The following is a 15,326-nucleotide window of genomic DNA, read 5'->3' on the forward strand; positions in this document are numbered from 1 at the left end:
GTGAAGCTATCTGGAGAAGCCACTGTTCTTTTGCATTCTCTCCTGTTGCCCCCCACATCTAAACAGCACAAAGTGTTTCTAAGGCTATATATAGCCTTATGGGATGGTATTATGATTAATACTGAATTCTGAAGACCCTGCTTTGGCCAGTGGAATGGTATCATCTAGGAGAGCGATGTATGTGCATTAAAAGGAGTGTGGTTATGTTAAAAAAAATTTTTTTTCTTTCCTTTATTCAAAGCTTTGTCCTCGTTCTCATTCAGCTTTGGGAACAGGGACCAACTTTTCAGTTACAGCTGGGCAGACCCTTTCTGGCCGTCTCCAGGCTCCTGCTCCCCTTCTCTGGGCTGACAGGGCACTTTGGCAATGGAGGAAGACAGTCAAAACAGAACCTGAGCACTGGGGCCACCAGGTGGCACCAGCACACACTCCTGGCTGCCAAGCAGAGGCTGAGGGACTCCAGGAGGACGAAGGCTCTTTGTTCTCTGGACCCATCTCAGAGCCTCTTTGAACCCTCAACACCTGCCTGACCAGGATAGTGAAGATCCACTCTTGTGTGGATGAAAAAACTCTGCTGGGCTTTGTATTGTTATAGCTTGGGTGGAGTTATTCATTTATTCATTCATTCTTTGATCAGAATTATACTCAGTCCCATTATTATTCCAGGAAGGAACCAGAGAATACAAGGAAGGAATAACCCTGTCCTCAGGAGCTCTCAGTCTGACGAAGAAGACAGATGGTGTGCCAGTAAGGAGACGTGTGTTGAGCACTGACTGCGTGCTTTTCTAAAGTCCTCTGATGACTCCCATTGCCTTCAAGGTAAATCCAAACTCCCCCTCCTCAGCCACCTCTCCGCTCCAATCACCTGGACTCGCTGCAGCTGTGTCCCCAAGCACACCTGGCCCCTGGACCTCATCCCTGTGTCTTTCTCTGAAACTTGCTAATTCCTATTTGTCCCTTAAGATGGCATCTCTTATAAAAGCCTTTCTGAGCCTGTCCTTGTCACTGCACTTACCACAGTTTGTCAAAGATCTTTCAGAGAACTAACAACTTTTGGTACAGGAGGTCACAACCACCTACTTTTATGTGTATCTCCAGTGCCTAGGCAAGTATTTGGCATATGGTCGGCCCTCAGTGGATGGCTGGGTTTACAGATGAATGAAGCAAGGCCGTATCTCAACCTGGCAGTGAGATCGTGCACAGAATCCCACCTAGGGAGACAGAGAGGTCTCCCCATAACAGGTGGCCCTTGAGCTGAGTCATGAGGGAAATTTCAGGTTATGAGAGTCACTGGAGTGACAGCACAGAGTAGGAAGCAGTAAGGGATACAAGGACTTGCAGATTTGAAGTGTCTAAGCAGAAGGGCTGCAGAGAGAAAATCCGGAAGACAAGGGCCCTCCTCTTCTGGATAAGGAGATGCAATTTTTTTCGAAGGGTAGCAGGGAGCCAGTGAAAAGCTTTATATTTTTCACTGGAGTAACATGACCGAGGGATCAAACTCAGGTCTCCTGCATTATTAGCAGGTTCTTTACCATCTAAGCCACCAGGGAAGCCCTTTCACAATGTGATCATACTTGGTTGTATATAGTGTATCAGTGAGCAGTTGCTGCATAACAAACCACCCCCAGGCTGAAACCAACAACCATATATTTGGCTCCTGAGTGTGTGGGCCACCTTGGAATTTCTGCTGACCTGGACCAGCCTCAGCGGATCTTGACTGGGCTCACCCATGTGTCTGCAGCTGTGGGTCTTAGTTGCTTCCAGGTGCTGTCTCATTCTCCAGCAGGCTCAGCTGGACTTGTTCACATGGCAGTCACAGGGGCAGGAGAGTAAGGGTTCACGTGCAAGGCTTCTTGAGTCCTGAGTCAAGAGCCAGCAAACCATTACATCTGCTCTATTTTATTATGGAAGTAAGTTAAGAGTCCAGATGCTGAATGCAGTTACAAAATCACATCACAAAGGGCATGCACAGAGAGAAGCGAAAACGATTGTAGCCATTCAGATGGATCGCTCTGGCTCTACAGGGTGGAGAACAACAGCAGGAAGCACTAAAAACTTGGCCCAAAAGTTTATTTGGGTTTTTCTGTAAAATGTGCTGGAAAGAAACCCAAAGGGGCCTTTCAGCCAGCCTAAATAGGATCCTCAGTTAGCCCAGGTAAAAGGCAAAGGATAGATCCTTTTCAGACAAATGCTTTTGAGTCAGTTTGCCTCAGCACTTCTGAGGTGCTAAGTACTGAACTGATTCCATCTTGGAGCCTGGAGAGGTCACCAGAAGGCATTTAATCTCAGTTTGAAGGAGGAATAAGATTTGAGAATCTCCACGCCGCACCCGCCCCCCCTCCAACCCCTACCCTGGCCCCAAGCAACTGCTTCATCGTTAGGGCCCTAGAGGCTGCAAGAGACAAGGGAGCAATCTGAATGCTGTCCCTGGGTGTGTCGGCTCAGGCATAGTCACCATTCTTTGGGATCATTGCTGAGAGTCTTGCCCTGGGTTGGAGGTCAGCCACCACCCTTGAAGGAGGGATGGTTATTATTGACACTGCCCACAAGAGGGCAGCAGAGAATTGTCAGTCAAATGGGTGCCTTTGGCCAGGCTCAGGCATGAAGTTAAACATGAGAAGCCCAGATAAATATCTTTAAACCATGTCCTGTGTAGGAAGGAAGAATTACTTTGCACCTATGGACTCAGGTTCTAGAGTCAGACAACCAAGCGTCGTATCCCAGCTGTGTCATGGATGTGAGACCTGTGCTCTTATACAACAACCACTTTCAGAAGCCTCCAGGCCCCGTGATTGCTGTAGTACTCTATTGTAATCTTGAAATTCTTAACAATTTTTAAATTATTCCCTGTGCAGTCTGGTCCCTTTTAACTGATCTTCACAAAAGCCTCGCTGTCCACATCCATGCTCAGTCACTTCAGTCATGTCCAACTCTTTGCAACCCTTTGGACTGCAGCTCACCAGACTCCTCTGACCTTGGGATTTCCCAGGCAAGACTACTGGAGTGGGTTGCCATTTCCTCTTCCAGAAGATCTCGCCCAACACAGGGATGGAACCCAGGTCTCTTGTGTCTTCTGCATTGCAGACAGATTCTTTACCCACTGAGCCATCAGGGAAGCTCAAAGCCTCACTAAGTAGACATTAATATGTCCATTTTACAGATGAGTTAACTGTGGAGATGGAGTCAGCCAACATGGACTTTCTAAAGGTGGAAAGCAGCAGTAGGGGATAATCATCTCCTAATTTGTTCTTACTCTGTTCTTACCCTCGGTTCCAGGCCTCTCACAGTGTCACAGCACCAGGAAGGGGATTAAAGCCCAGTGCAGGCTGGGCTGTCAGACCACTGGTGGCCAGAGCACTGGCTCTGGACTCAGGAGACAGAGACAGAATCCAGAGCATGATTTTCCAGCTGACCTCAGGCACATACATTTCCATCTCTGAGCCTCAGTTTTTCCATCTGTAGAATGGTACAGATGCATTCCGAGGTCCCTTGCTGCCCTCTTGTATTAACCATGTCCTCTATGTCCTGTATTCTGATGCTTTGACAGCTGGAGCCTTGATGATTCTGGGGGGACTGCCCCTCCCAGAGTTAGACAATCCCTGGAGATAAGAATGAACTTTCCCTTCCGGCCTGCCAGAACCTGTTCCCTAACTTCTTTCTTTATTAGGCCCTCCACATGGGCCACTATCATCCTGTCCTAATCACTCGAGGTCAGTTCAGTTCAGTCGCTCAGTTGTGTCTGACTGTTTGTGACCCCATGAATTGCAGCACGCCAGGCCTCCCTGTCCATCACCAACTCCCGGAGTTCACTCAGACTCACGTCCATCGAGTCAGTGATGCCATCCAGCCATCTCATCCTCTGTCGTCCCCTTCTCCTCCTGCCCCTAATCCCTCCCAGCATCAGAGTCTTTTCCAATGAGTCAACTCTTCGCATGAGGTGGCCAAAGTACTGGAGTTTCAGCTTTAGCATCATTCCTTCCAAAGAAATCCCAGGGCTGATCTCCTGGTTGGATCTCCTTGCAGTCCAAGGGACTTTCAAGAGTCTTCTCCAACACCACAGTTCAAGGACCTGACAACTGTTGGTAGTCCCTAAGCCCCAGAGCATGGGAGGGTGGGGGCGGGGAGCTGGCTAGCTCCTTCACCCTGCCTCCCACCAACCAAGATAAAGTTCTTACCTGCAATTCCTCCCTCCTTCCTCTGCCTCTGACTCACCTAGTGCTTTGCCTTGTGCCCACCAGATGGCGTCAGCCCCCTCCTCTGGGGAACTGGGAGTAACAAAACCCCATGGGAGTAACAGACTAGCTCTTAAATAGCAGTTGGCTCTTGATCCATGGACTTTATCACACCTCAGAGTGTCTATTAATACACCACATGTTAGAACAACTTCTTTATTTATGAATCCCCGCCTTGTTTTTATTTTGCCCATTCCATGCACTTTTAAAAATAACCCATTTCAATCTCACAACAGTCCAATGACAACCCAGTGGTCACTCCCATTTTAGATGTGCAAAACTGAGGCACAGCAAAAGGACATCCGCTGAGTAAAAACACACACCTACTAAGTGTTGAGCCAGATGGGAACCCACACATCCTGGCTCCAGAGTCGGTAATAATATTCTGGTGAGCCACTCTCCATAATTTGGCCTCAACCATACTAACATTTGGGGCTTCCCTGGTGGCTTAGATGGTAAAGAATCCACCTGCAATGCAGGAGATGAGGGTGCAGTCCCTGGGTTGGGAAGATCCTCTGGAGAAGGAAATGGAAACCCACTCTAGTATCCTTGCCTGGAGAATCCGTGGACAGAGGAGCCTGGCGGACTACAGTCCATGGTGTCGCAAAGAGTCAGACATGCACACACACATGCGCACACACACACTATACTAATAATCAAGAGGAAAATAGGAGATGCTCTCCCACATTCTCAACACCAAGGCAGGAGTTTAGCTGATTTTTCTCTGCACGTGTCATAGCCCGTGCAGCTGTGACTTGGGGTGTTTACCCTCCCCTGTGTCTCTTGAGGCCACCGGATTGGCTGGGTGCAAAACTCCAAGTCCAGAGGGCATGCCGCTACTAGGGAATATTTACCCTATATGCATCTCTGGCACCTCGCCCAAGCTAAATATTTCCAAACGTCACCCCGCTCTCTGCACTTCAGGAGTACTCATTCCAAGCCGTGGAAGTGGAGCGCGAGGTCAGGATCAGAGCAAAGAGCCACAGTGCAGAAAGAGCGCAGCCCGTGTGGCTGCAGCTCTCTAGGAGTTTGGAGGGGCAATGCGGTCCCGTTCTCAGCTCTGCCCCCCTCCAGGTCCCGCCCTCTCCATCTCTGGCCCCAGCTCCTGCCCTCCCCACCCGCCTTCACCCCACCCCCACCCCTGGCCACTTCTAAGATACTCTCCCCACGGAGTTTCCCCTCTTATATCAATATATTAACAGCCAGGACAAAAACTCTCCAATTACAGGTAACCAAAGACTCTTCAAACAACTTGTTTCATAAGTGTTTCTCCCTTCCTGGACTCAAACCTTCATGCTCTGTGAGATTCCCAGGGCAGGCGCAAGCAGACAGAAGCCTTCAGCCAAGGGGAGGCTTTGGTCTGGGGTCCTCAGAACAACTGGAAAACTCTCAGAGTGACTCCTAGCCCCACAGATGCCAAGCTGGGGAATTAAGGGCAAACCTTTTCATTTCCCTGGGCTTCTATTTCCATGCACTTATTTAGAGCTCCATAGTCTTATTTTGGAAGCATCCTAAATTTCTTTCGGTCTCCCTTCTGATGCCCGAATTAACTTTACAGTGTTCCTGCCAAGTCTCAGCCTCCTGTTACACAACTCCAGGGTCAGGGAACTCATTACCTCTCCAGGCAAGGATCTTTGGAGAGAATGTCCTTACAGTAAAGGGACTCCATCTCTCCATCATCTTTGGCTCTATTTATTCATCCATCCATCGATTCCTCCATCCTTCCTTCCTTTTGTTCATTATTTCATTTATTCTCACTATGCTAAGTGTTATGGATTCAAAGATAAATCTCAGACATGTTCCTTTAAACTGGACTGGATCCTGAATTCTAGTTTCCTCAAATATCTGGCCATGACTCTCCAAACTAAAGCTTCAAGTGTTTTCCCCACCCTTCTAATTTGGAGTCACTAAGCACAAAGACTGCTCTTGGATCTCTTTGGAAGGGAACATTTTATATAGCAAGTTCTCCTCACTACCCAGATGACAGCCAAATATCACGGACTTAAACCTTGGGCCCTCATTTCTCAACTTCAAAGGACTCCTCTAAACTCTAGGAACTGCAGACCAGCCAGAGACTTCAAAATTGAATGGACTAGGAAAAGTAGCTGATATTGAAGTAGACTACTTCCTGCCTTTGGACCCGGAAAATTTCTTTCATTTCTCCTTCCCTAATTTACCATCTTTTCCTAATTACTACACCATGAAGTTTTTTTTTTAATTTTTAATTTAATTTTTAATTTTTTTAACCTTGTAAAAGATTTATTTATTTGTGACTGTGCTGGGTCGTTGTTGTTGCACACAGGCTTTCTCTCGTTGAGGTAGGCAGGGACTACTCTTTGGTTGTGGTACACGGGCTTAGTTGCTTCTTGGCATATGGGATCTTTCTGGACCAGGGATCAAACCTGTGTCCCTTGCGTTGGCAGGCGGATTCTTAATGACTGTACCGCCAGGGAAGCCCTATGATCTTTTGTCTACCTTTATCTTGTTCTGGCCTGGAAAGAGAATGCTGTTGTTTAGATATCTGACATTGCTGCTGCTGCTGCTAAGTCGCTTCAGTCGTGTCCAACTCTGTGCGACCCCATAGACAGCAGCCCACAAGGCTCCCCCGTCCCTGGGATTCTACAGGCAAGAACACTGGGGTGGGTTGCCATTTCCTTCTCCAGTGCATGAAAGTGAAAATTGAAAGTGAAGTTGCTCAGTCGTGTCCGACTCTTCACAACCCCTTGGACTGTAGCCTACCAGGCTCCTCGGTCCATGGGATTTTCCAGGCAAGAGTACAGGAGTGGGGTGCCATTGCCTTCTCCGATCTGACATTGCAAATAACAGTAGTCCAACTGACTCAGTCGGTTAAGAGTCAGCCTGCAATGCAGGACACCTGGCTTCAATCCCCAGGATGGGAAAGTCCCCTGGAGAAGGAAATGGTAATCCACTCCAGTATTCTTGCTTGGGAAATCTCATGGACAGAGAAACCTGGGCTACAGTCCTTGATGTCACAAGAGTCAAACAGCTGAGCAACTAAACCTACCTAACCTCCAGATGACTGTTGGATTTGCTACGATGGTGGTGATTCTGCAGTTTTTCCTGTGCACAAACTTATCCTGATTTCCAATGCCTCAGTTTCCCTGGAACAAACTCAGCCCCCTCTGTATTGTATCAGACAATCTGACCCGGGTTGGCGGGTGTCCATTTCCCTGTCTGATTTCCTGCCTCCGATCCCAAATTCTGTACAAAAAGACAGACTGAATAAATATGCCTGTGTGGTCTCCAGGCCCTCACATTTTCTTAACCTCCATGGGCGATGCCTTTCGAGCCCTGAGACACAGACTCGAGTGGGATTTATCAGGACACATTCATGATTCAGTATTAGCTTCAGTGTCAGACTTTATTTTTTCGGGCTCCAAAATCACTGTAGATGATGATTGCAGCCATGAAATTAAAAGACGCTTACTCCTTGAAAGGAAAGTTATGACCAACCTAGATAGCATATTAAAAAGCAGAGATATTACTTTGCCAACAAAGGTCTGTCTAGCCAAGGCTATGGTTTTTCCAGTGGTCATGTATGGATGTGAGAGTTGGACTGTGAAGAATACTGAGTACCAAAGAATTGCTGCTGATGAAGTGTGGTGTTGGAGAAGACTCTTGAGAGTCCCTTGGACTGCAAGGAGATCCAACCAGTTCATTCTAAAGGAGATCAGCCCTGGGTGTTCTTTGGAAGGAATGTTGCTAAAGCTGAAACTCCAGTACTTTGGCCACCTCATGTGAAGAGTTGCCTCACTGGAAAAGACTCTGATGCTGGGAGGGATTGGGGGCAGGAGGAGAAGGGGACGACAGAGGATGAGATGGCTGGATGGCATCACCGACTTGATGGACGTGAGTCTGAGTGAACTCTGGGAGTTGGTGATGGACAGGGAGGCCTGGTGTGCTGCGATTCATGGGGTCGCAAAGAGTCGGACATGACTGAGCGACTGAACTGAACTGAAGGCAGATTACTACTCTTCCAGGTAGTAAGTGCAAATGAGGCTATGATCAGGAACCTCTCCTCAACTGTTAAAAGTATTGCAGGATCTGGGGACTTCCCTGATGGTTTAGTGACTAAAACTGTGCTTCCAATGCACAGGGCCTGGGCTCAATCCCTGGTTAGTGAACTAGATCCCATATGCCACAGTGAAGAATAAATACTAAACAAACAAACAAACAAACAAAGAGGGGATTACAAGATCTTCTGCTAACACTATGGCTGAAAGTGTTAGTCACTCAGTTGTGTCCGACTCTTTTTGACCCCATAGATTCCTCTGTCCATGAGATTCTCCAGGCAAGAATGCTGGAGTGCGTTGCCATGCCCTCTTCCAGGGGATCTTCCTAACCCAGGGATCAAACTTGCATCTCTCATGTCCCCAGCATTGGCAGGTGTGTTCTTTACCACTGGCACCACCTGGGAGGCCCCTACCCAACAAAAATCCTTAGGCTCTCTGAACAAGTTGTTCTTGATAATAAAGTACCCACTGATTATCTTTTATTTGAACAAATAGATGTCTGTGTTGTGGTCCAGAACACTTGAGACACCTGGATTAACTCTTCTGGGGAAGTTGAACATTACCCAAGCATGAAATCTTTGAGCAAGCCATGTGGCTTAAGAAAGAGATTCTTTCAACGGAGCCTTTCCTTGACTTATTTGATTTTGACTGATTTGGGTTGTGGAGACCACAGCTTTAGGGTATGTTCTAGGGATTGGGAATTATCTGGCTTATAATAATCAGAGTAATTTCCCTAGTGTGTTGTATCCTCTCAAAATCTTGAACCGCATATTCACAGCTACTAACCCCCAAGCAAATGATTTCCCCAAGACTGGAATATCAGAAAAGGAGCAAAGAGGGTGGGAAGAATTGGGAGATTGGGATTGACATACATACGCTACCATGTATAAAATAGATAACTAATGAGAACTTACTGTATGGCACAGGGAACTCCGCTTAATGACCTGTTGTGACCTGAATGGGGAGGAAGTCCAAAAGGGAGGGGATATATGTACACATATGGCTGATTCATTTTGTCATACAGTAGAAACTAACACAACATTGTAAAGCAACTATACGCCAATAAAAAATAATTTTTTAAAAAAGAAAAGGAACAAAGAGAATAACCAAAAAATAAAAAAAAGTGTGACTCAAAAACCCTGACCCCTGAATACCGCAGAGATTCCACAAAGAACATCACGATTTGTGACTACCATGGCACATCGTGACCTGTGAATATCACACCGAAGATCAGCAAAAACTTCAGAAGGGGCAGCTACAAGTGGCCTGAAATGTTTGTCACACCTCTTGGTTAAGCCGAGTCTCTGACCCAAAGCAGAAAATTGTCTACAGAGATAATGGTCCCAAAATGGGGTCACTTGCATTAAGTGCATGTCACCAAACAGATTTAATATCTAACTTGATTATAGCTTCAACTTCTCCCAGGCAGAGAATATTAAACCAGTCAGTCCAGAATTGCCTGGTTGTGTGCCCTCCCTTAATGGAAGGGAACCACGCCAAGAGAAATCCACTCTTACTCAGTTAATTCCTTGTCCCATCTCCTCCTGCCTGTGAGAGTCTTTCATTATGTATAGCTCTCTGAGCGTCTTTCTTCCTGCTTGATGGGATGCTGCCCAATTTGTGAATCAATGAAGAGAGCCAATAGGATCTTACAATTTTACTCGGTTGAACTTTTATTTTTTTAACACCTTTAATTCATGGCAACTTATAATCTTCCATTTATGGCAATGGGTAACATTTTCTTCTTGAACAATTGCATTAAAACAAAAAGAATGCATTCATTTAAGAAAAATGGTTGGGCTTCCCTGGTGGCTCAGTAGCGAAGAATCTGCCTGCCAGTGCAGGGGATGCGGGTTTGATCCAGGAAGATCCCACATGCTGTGGGGCAACTAAGCCCGTGAGCCACAACTACTGAAGCCTGTGCTCTAGAGCCCTTGAGTCACAACTACTGAGTCCATATGCCACAACTACTGAAGCCTGCGTGCCCTAGAACCCGTGCTCAGCAACAAGAGAAGCCACCACGATGAGAAGCTCGGGCGCCACAACTGGAGAGTATCCCCAGCTCTCTGCAGCTAGAGAAAAGCCCAAATGGCAACAAAGACCTAGCACAGCCAAAAATAAATAAATGAAATTTTTTTTTTTTTTAAAGAAAGAAAACTGCTTATAATAGTATACAGATGGCGTGCTTCTATGGCTGAAAGTGTGAAGTTAGCATGAGAATAACAGGTTCCAGAAACATGGTGTATGTCTAGGCTGCATTGAAAATTTTCATAGAATTCTAGGTTCATGGAGTGTTGATTCAAGGTGGATGAAGACCTCATCTCACCCATAGCCACCCCCCACCTCTCACCACTCCTTTTTCATAAAGGACCTCCAAAATCACCCTGTGGGTTTCCCGGACCTGTGGTCCCCTAGTGTGGCACTGTTCACCTTGAAGGCTATGCCTGATTAATCCCATGATTAATTAATACAGCCCAGTGAATGGTCCAGGAGAACATGAGCTCAGACTCGTCCAGTGCTTGTTCTAGTAAGTGCTCTCCATGTATCTGTTGAGTGAATTGATGGAGATGGTGAGGGGGGTGGGTGGCTGATTTGGAGTTTAGAGGGGTCTACTCTCCTAAGACCTGCCCAACCACTTGAGCATGAAGGCCAGTCTAGGATTTTATTCTTCAGACCATCTAGTTCTATATGGGGAATTTGAGTTTCCAAAGTTAAAAAGCATATCTCTACCAATTGCAACTGAATCAGTTTACAGCTGGTGTGATCCCAGGAGAGGGCACAGGTTAAGCAAATTGAGGTTTGGCTTGATGTCTCACCTATTTCTGCAGAGTCATCCTGAGCCAGGAGTGGGCCAGCTTTAGGCTGCAGCCAGATACATCAAGGTCTGGGCATTGCTGTCCATGTTTGCAGAATTGTGGGTGTCACAAGAAGGCATGTGTTAGAACAGGGGGACTGGGAGAATAATTCATCCTTACCTTTTATATCTGGCTAATGCAGCATCCATCTGGCTAATGCAGCTGGATGAAGCACAAGCTGGATTCAACAAGCTGGAGAAATATCAATAACCTCAGATATGCAGATAACACCACACTTATGGCAGAAAGTGAGGAAGAACTAAAGAACTTCTTGATGAAAGTGAAAGAGGAGAGTGAAAAAGTGGCTTAAAACTCAACATTCAGAAAACTAAGATCATGGCATCCAGTCCCATCACTTCATGGAAAATAGATGGGGAAACAATGGAAACAGTGACAGACTTTATTTTGGGGGGCTTCAAAATCATTGCAGATGTTGACTGCAGCCATGAAATTAAAATACACTTGCTCCTTGAAAGAAAAGTTATGACCAACCTAGACAGCATATTAAAAAGTAAAGACATTACTTTGCTGACAAACGTCCATCTAGTCAAAGCTATGGTTTTTCCAGTAGTCATGTATGGATGTGAGAGTTGGACTCTAAAGAAAACTGAGCACTGAAGAATTGATGCTTTCGAACTGTGGTGCTGGAGAAGACTCTTGAGAGTCCCTTGGACTGCAAGGAGATCCAACCAATCCATCCTTAAAGGAAATCTGTCCTGAATATTCATTGGAAGGACTGAAGCTGAAACTCCAATATTTTGGTCACCTGATGCAAAGAACTGACTTATTGCAAAAGACCATGATGCTGGGAAAGAATGAAGGCAGGAGGAGAAGGGGATGACAGAGGATGAGATGGTTGGATGACATCATCAACTCGATGGACATGAGTTTGAGTAAGCTCCAGGAGTTGGTGATGGACAGGGAAGCCTGGCATGACGCAGTCCATGGTGTCTCAGAGTCGGACACAACTGAGTGACTGAACTGAACTGAAATGAATGCAGCATCCTGGGGTCTTCATAGTCTGAGAGCCAGGATTGCATCACAAGTTGCAAAGGCCAGCTGAGCAGGGAAAAGGGCAGAATGGTTATGACTTAACCACTGTGTGTGTGGCGGGGGGGGGGGGGGGGGGAGACAGGCACACGTGTGTATAAGTACTAAGGCACACGCATGTGTACAAGAGCCAAGTGATTAGAAACAGGCTTGTTGTCTACTTTGGAATACAGCCTGGATCGTTCAGTGTGGACAGAGATAGGAGTGCTCTTTATTAGGGTACTCTTTAGGGCTTGTGTTTCTTTCCTGGTGAAAGGGAGGAGCCCCAGCCCAGGTTGGTCTTTGTAGAAGCAGTCACATCTTGGGGCTGACTTCGCTGCGGTCCCGAACTCTCACCCCTCACCGGTCTGCCAGTTGCCAGAAAGAGTGTAGATGAGCATCACATTTAGAACTTGGGTCTCCAGAAGGTTCATTTCAGTCACAATCCATGATCTTGGCCAAGAACTCATCAACTTTTCTAAGATTGTCATGTGGTTTGTAGTTGCCCAGTTCTTCCCAGGCATTGCTCTGGCCTGGACCAGGTCAGCTTTGACAAATGATCATTGGAAAACAGTGCAAGCATGAAGAAGGCAGAGCTTCCTCTTCAGTCTGCTGCCCTGGAGACAGTCCCTTTATTTCTGCTCCATCTCATTCGCAAGGAGGAGCCTCATACCTCAGGACTCCAGTTCCCACGATGTTTAGAGTTGGGGCTGTAACATTGTGCTGTTGTAGTTCAGTTCTCAGCTCTTCCTCTTACTTACTGTGTGCCTGTGGGCCATTTCCTTGTCCTCACTGAGCACTGGGAAATCATGAAATCAATTCACAGGTTAATTCTGCGAACTGAGTGCGATCCTGCATACACACCCTCCACACAGAGATCCCCACACTGTGCGCTCAGTGAGCACAGTGAGCTCAGTGAATTGTCATGTGAATGTCCGAATAAATACAAATGGAACATGCAAATAAGTAAAAACACATTTAGCCAGGACATGGCTGTTGCATATAGAAATTCAATACCTAACTTTCCAAATTTTCTCCTACAAAAGAAAGATATATGCTTTTTTATTACGTGAATGAAAGTCACTCAGTTGTGTCTGACTCTTATGACCCGCATAGACGGTAGCCCAGTAGGCTCCTCTGTCCAGGCAATTTCCCAGGCAAGAATATTGGAGTGGATAGCCATTTTCTTCTCCAAGGGATCTTCCTAGCCCAGGGATTGAACCCAGATCTTCTGTGTTGCAAGCAGATTCTTTACCATCTGAGCCACTAAGGAAGCCCAGTTTTCCTTATTATAATGGGATATTATGCATGACTAAATTTTGAAAATATTTCTTTATTGAAAGATAATCCACACACCATAAAATTCATCTTTTAAAAATATATTTATTTATTTTGGCTACACCATGTGACATGTGAGATCTAAGTTCCCCCACCAGGAATTGAACCCGCTGCCACTGCACTGGAAATGTGGAGTCTAAACCACTGGACCACCAGGGAAGTTCAAAATTCACCTTTTAAGACTTACAGCCCAGTGGGTTTTCAGTATATTCACAGAGTTCTGCAACCATCACCACTATGTAGTCCCAGAACATTTTCATCACCTCAAAGAGAAGCCTCTACCCAGTAGCACTCACACCTTATTCCTCCCCACAGCCCAGGCCTGCAGCAACCTCTGAACTACTTCTGCCTCTATGGATTTGCTTAATCTGGACATTTCATATACATAGAATCATACAATCTCTGTGCTTTCATATCTGGCTCCTTTCATTAGCATAATATTCAATATTTTCAAGGTTCATCCCTGTTTAGCATGTACCAGTACCTCATTTTTTTTGTGGCTCAATAATACTGCATTGTACAGACGGATATTATTTAATTTGTCCATTCATCAGTTCTTGGACATTTAGATTCTTTCTACTTTGGACGATAATGAATAATGGTCCTATTTCAGTTATTGTAGGTATACACCTAGGAGTGGAATTGCTGGGTAATGTGGTGACTTTGTGTTTAATTTTTTGTTAATGTTTTGGCCGCACCACATGGCATACAGGAGCTTAGTTCCGTGGCCAGGGATCGAATTTGCTCTCCCTGCAGTGGAAGTGTGGAGTCTTAAGCACTGGACAGCAGGGAGGCCCCTGTGTGTGATTTTCGAGGAACTGCCAACAATATCTTAATGCAGTCAAAACTATATTATAATTGTTTTCCCTTCACAACACATCATGCCTGTCTTTCCCTGTTAAGAGACAGAGGTGTACATCACTCATTTGAGTAAAAGCATAGTATTGCCATAGCCGGCTGTACCAGAGTGTACTTAGAGAATGTCCCACTTACTGGATGTATAATGATTCTGTTAGACGGGCTTTGAGCATCTTGCTCTTTCCCCAAGTAGGTAAGGGCGCTGTCACTGGTGTACTCAGAGCACTCTGCATCCCTCTACTTTGGTGCCACCACATTGCATTGCAACCCACCTATCACCTCTCCCTGCCTCTGTCTTATCACATGGTGACTCCTCCAGGAGATGGACTATGTTTTATCCTTGTATCCATAGCACTTAGCATAGTGCCAGGCATTTGGTATGTGTTTGGAGATTGAATGAATGAAATAATAAATGGAAGGATGGATGGATGGATAATTAGAACCAACAAAATGGAGAGATGGAGTCCCTTTACTGTAAAGACATTCTCTCCCCAGATCCCTCTGCCTGGATAGGTCATGAGTTCCCTGACCCTGGAGGTATACAATGGGAGGCTGAGTCACTTCGCTGGTATATTGTAAAATTAATTCAGACATCAGAAGAGAGACTGAAAGAAATTTATGATGCTTCCAAAATAATAGCATGGAACTCTGAAATTGAAGCCAAAGGAAAGGAAAAGATTTGCCCTTAATTCTCTAGCTAGGTAGCTGTGGGGCTAGGAGTTGCTCTGAAAGCTTTCCAGTTTTTCTGAGGACTCCAGATCAAAAACTCCCCTTGTCTGAAAGCCTATTGTCTGTTTGTGCCTGCCCTGGGAAGGTCACAGAGCTCTAAGGTTAGAGTCCAGGAAAGGAGAAGCACTTATGAAACAAGTTGTTTATAGAATCTGCAGCTACCTGCAATTGGAGAGTTAAATCTGGGTTCTTGATTTCAACGAGGGTAAACTCTTGGTAGGCGTGGCTCACACATTCCAACCACCCACAAG

The sequence above is a fragment of the Budorcas taxicolor genome, chromosome 18 (assembly GCF_023091745.1).
Source record: "Budorcas taxicolor isolate Tak-1 chromosome 18, Takin1.1, whole genome shotgun sequence".
In the NCBI taxonomy this organism is placed as follows: Eukaryota; Metazoa; Chordata; class Mammalia; order Artiodactyla; family Bovidae; genus Budorcas; species Budorcas taxicolor.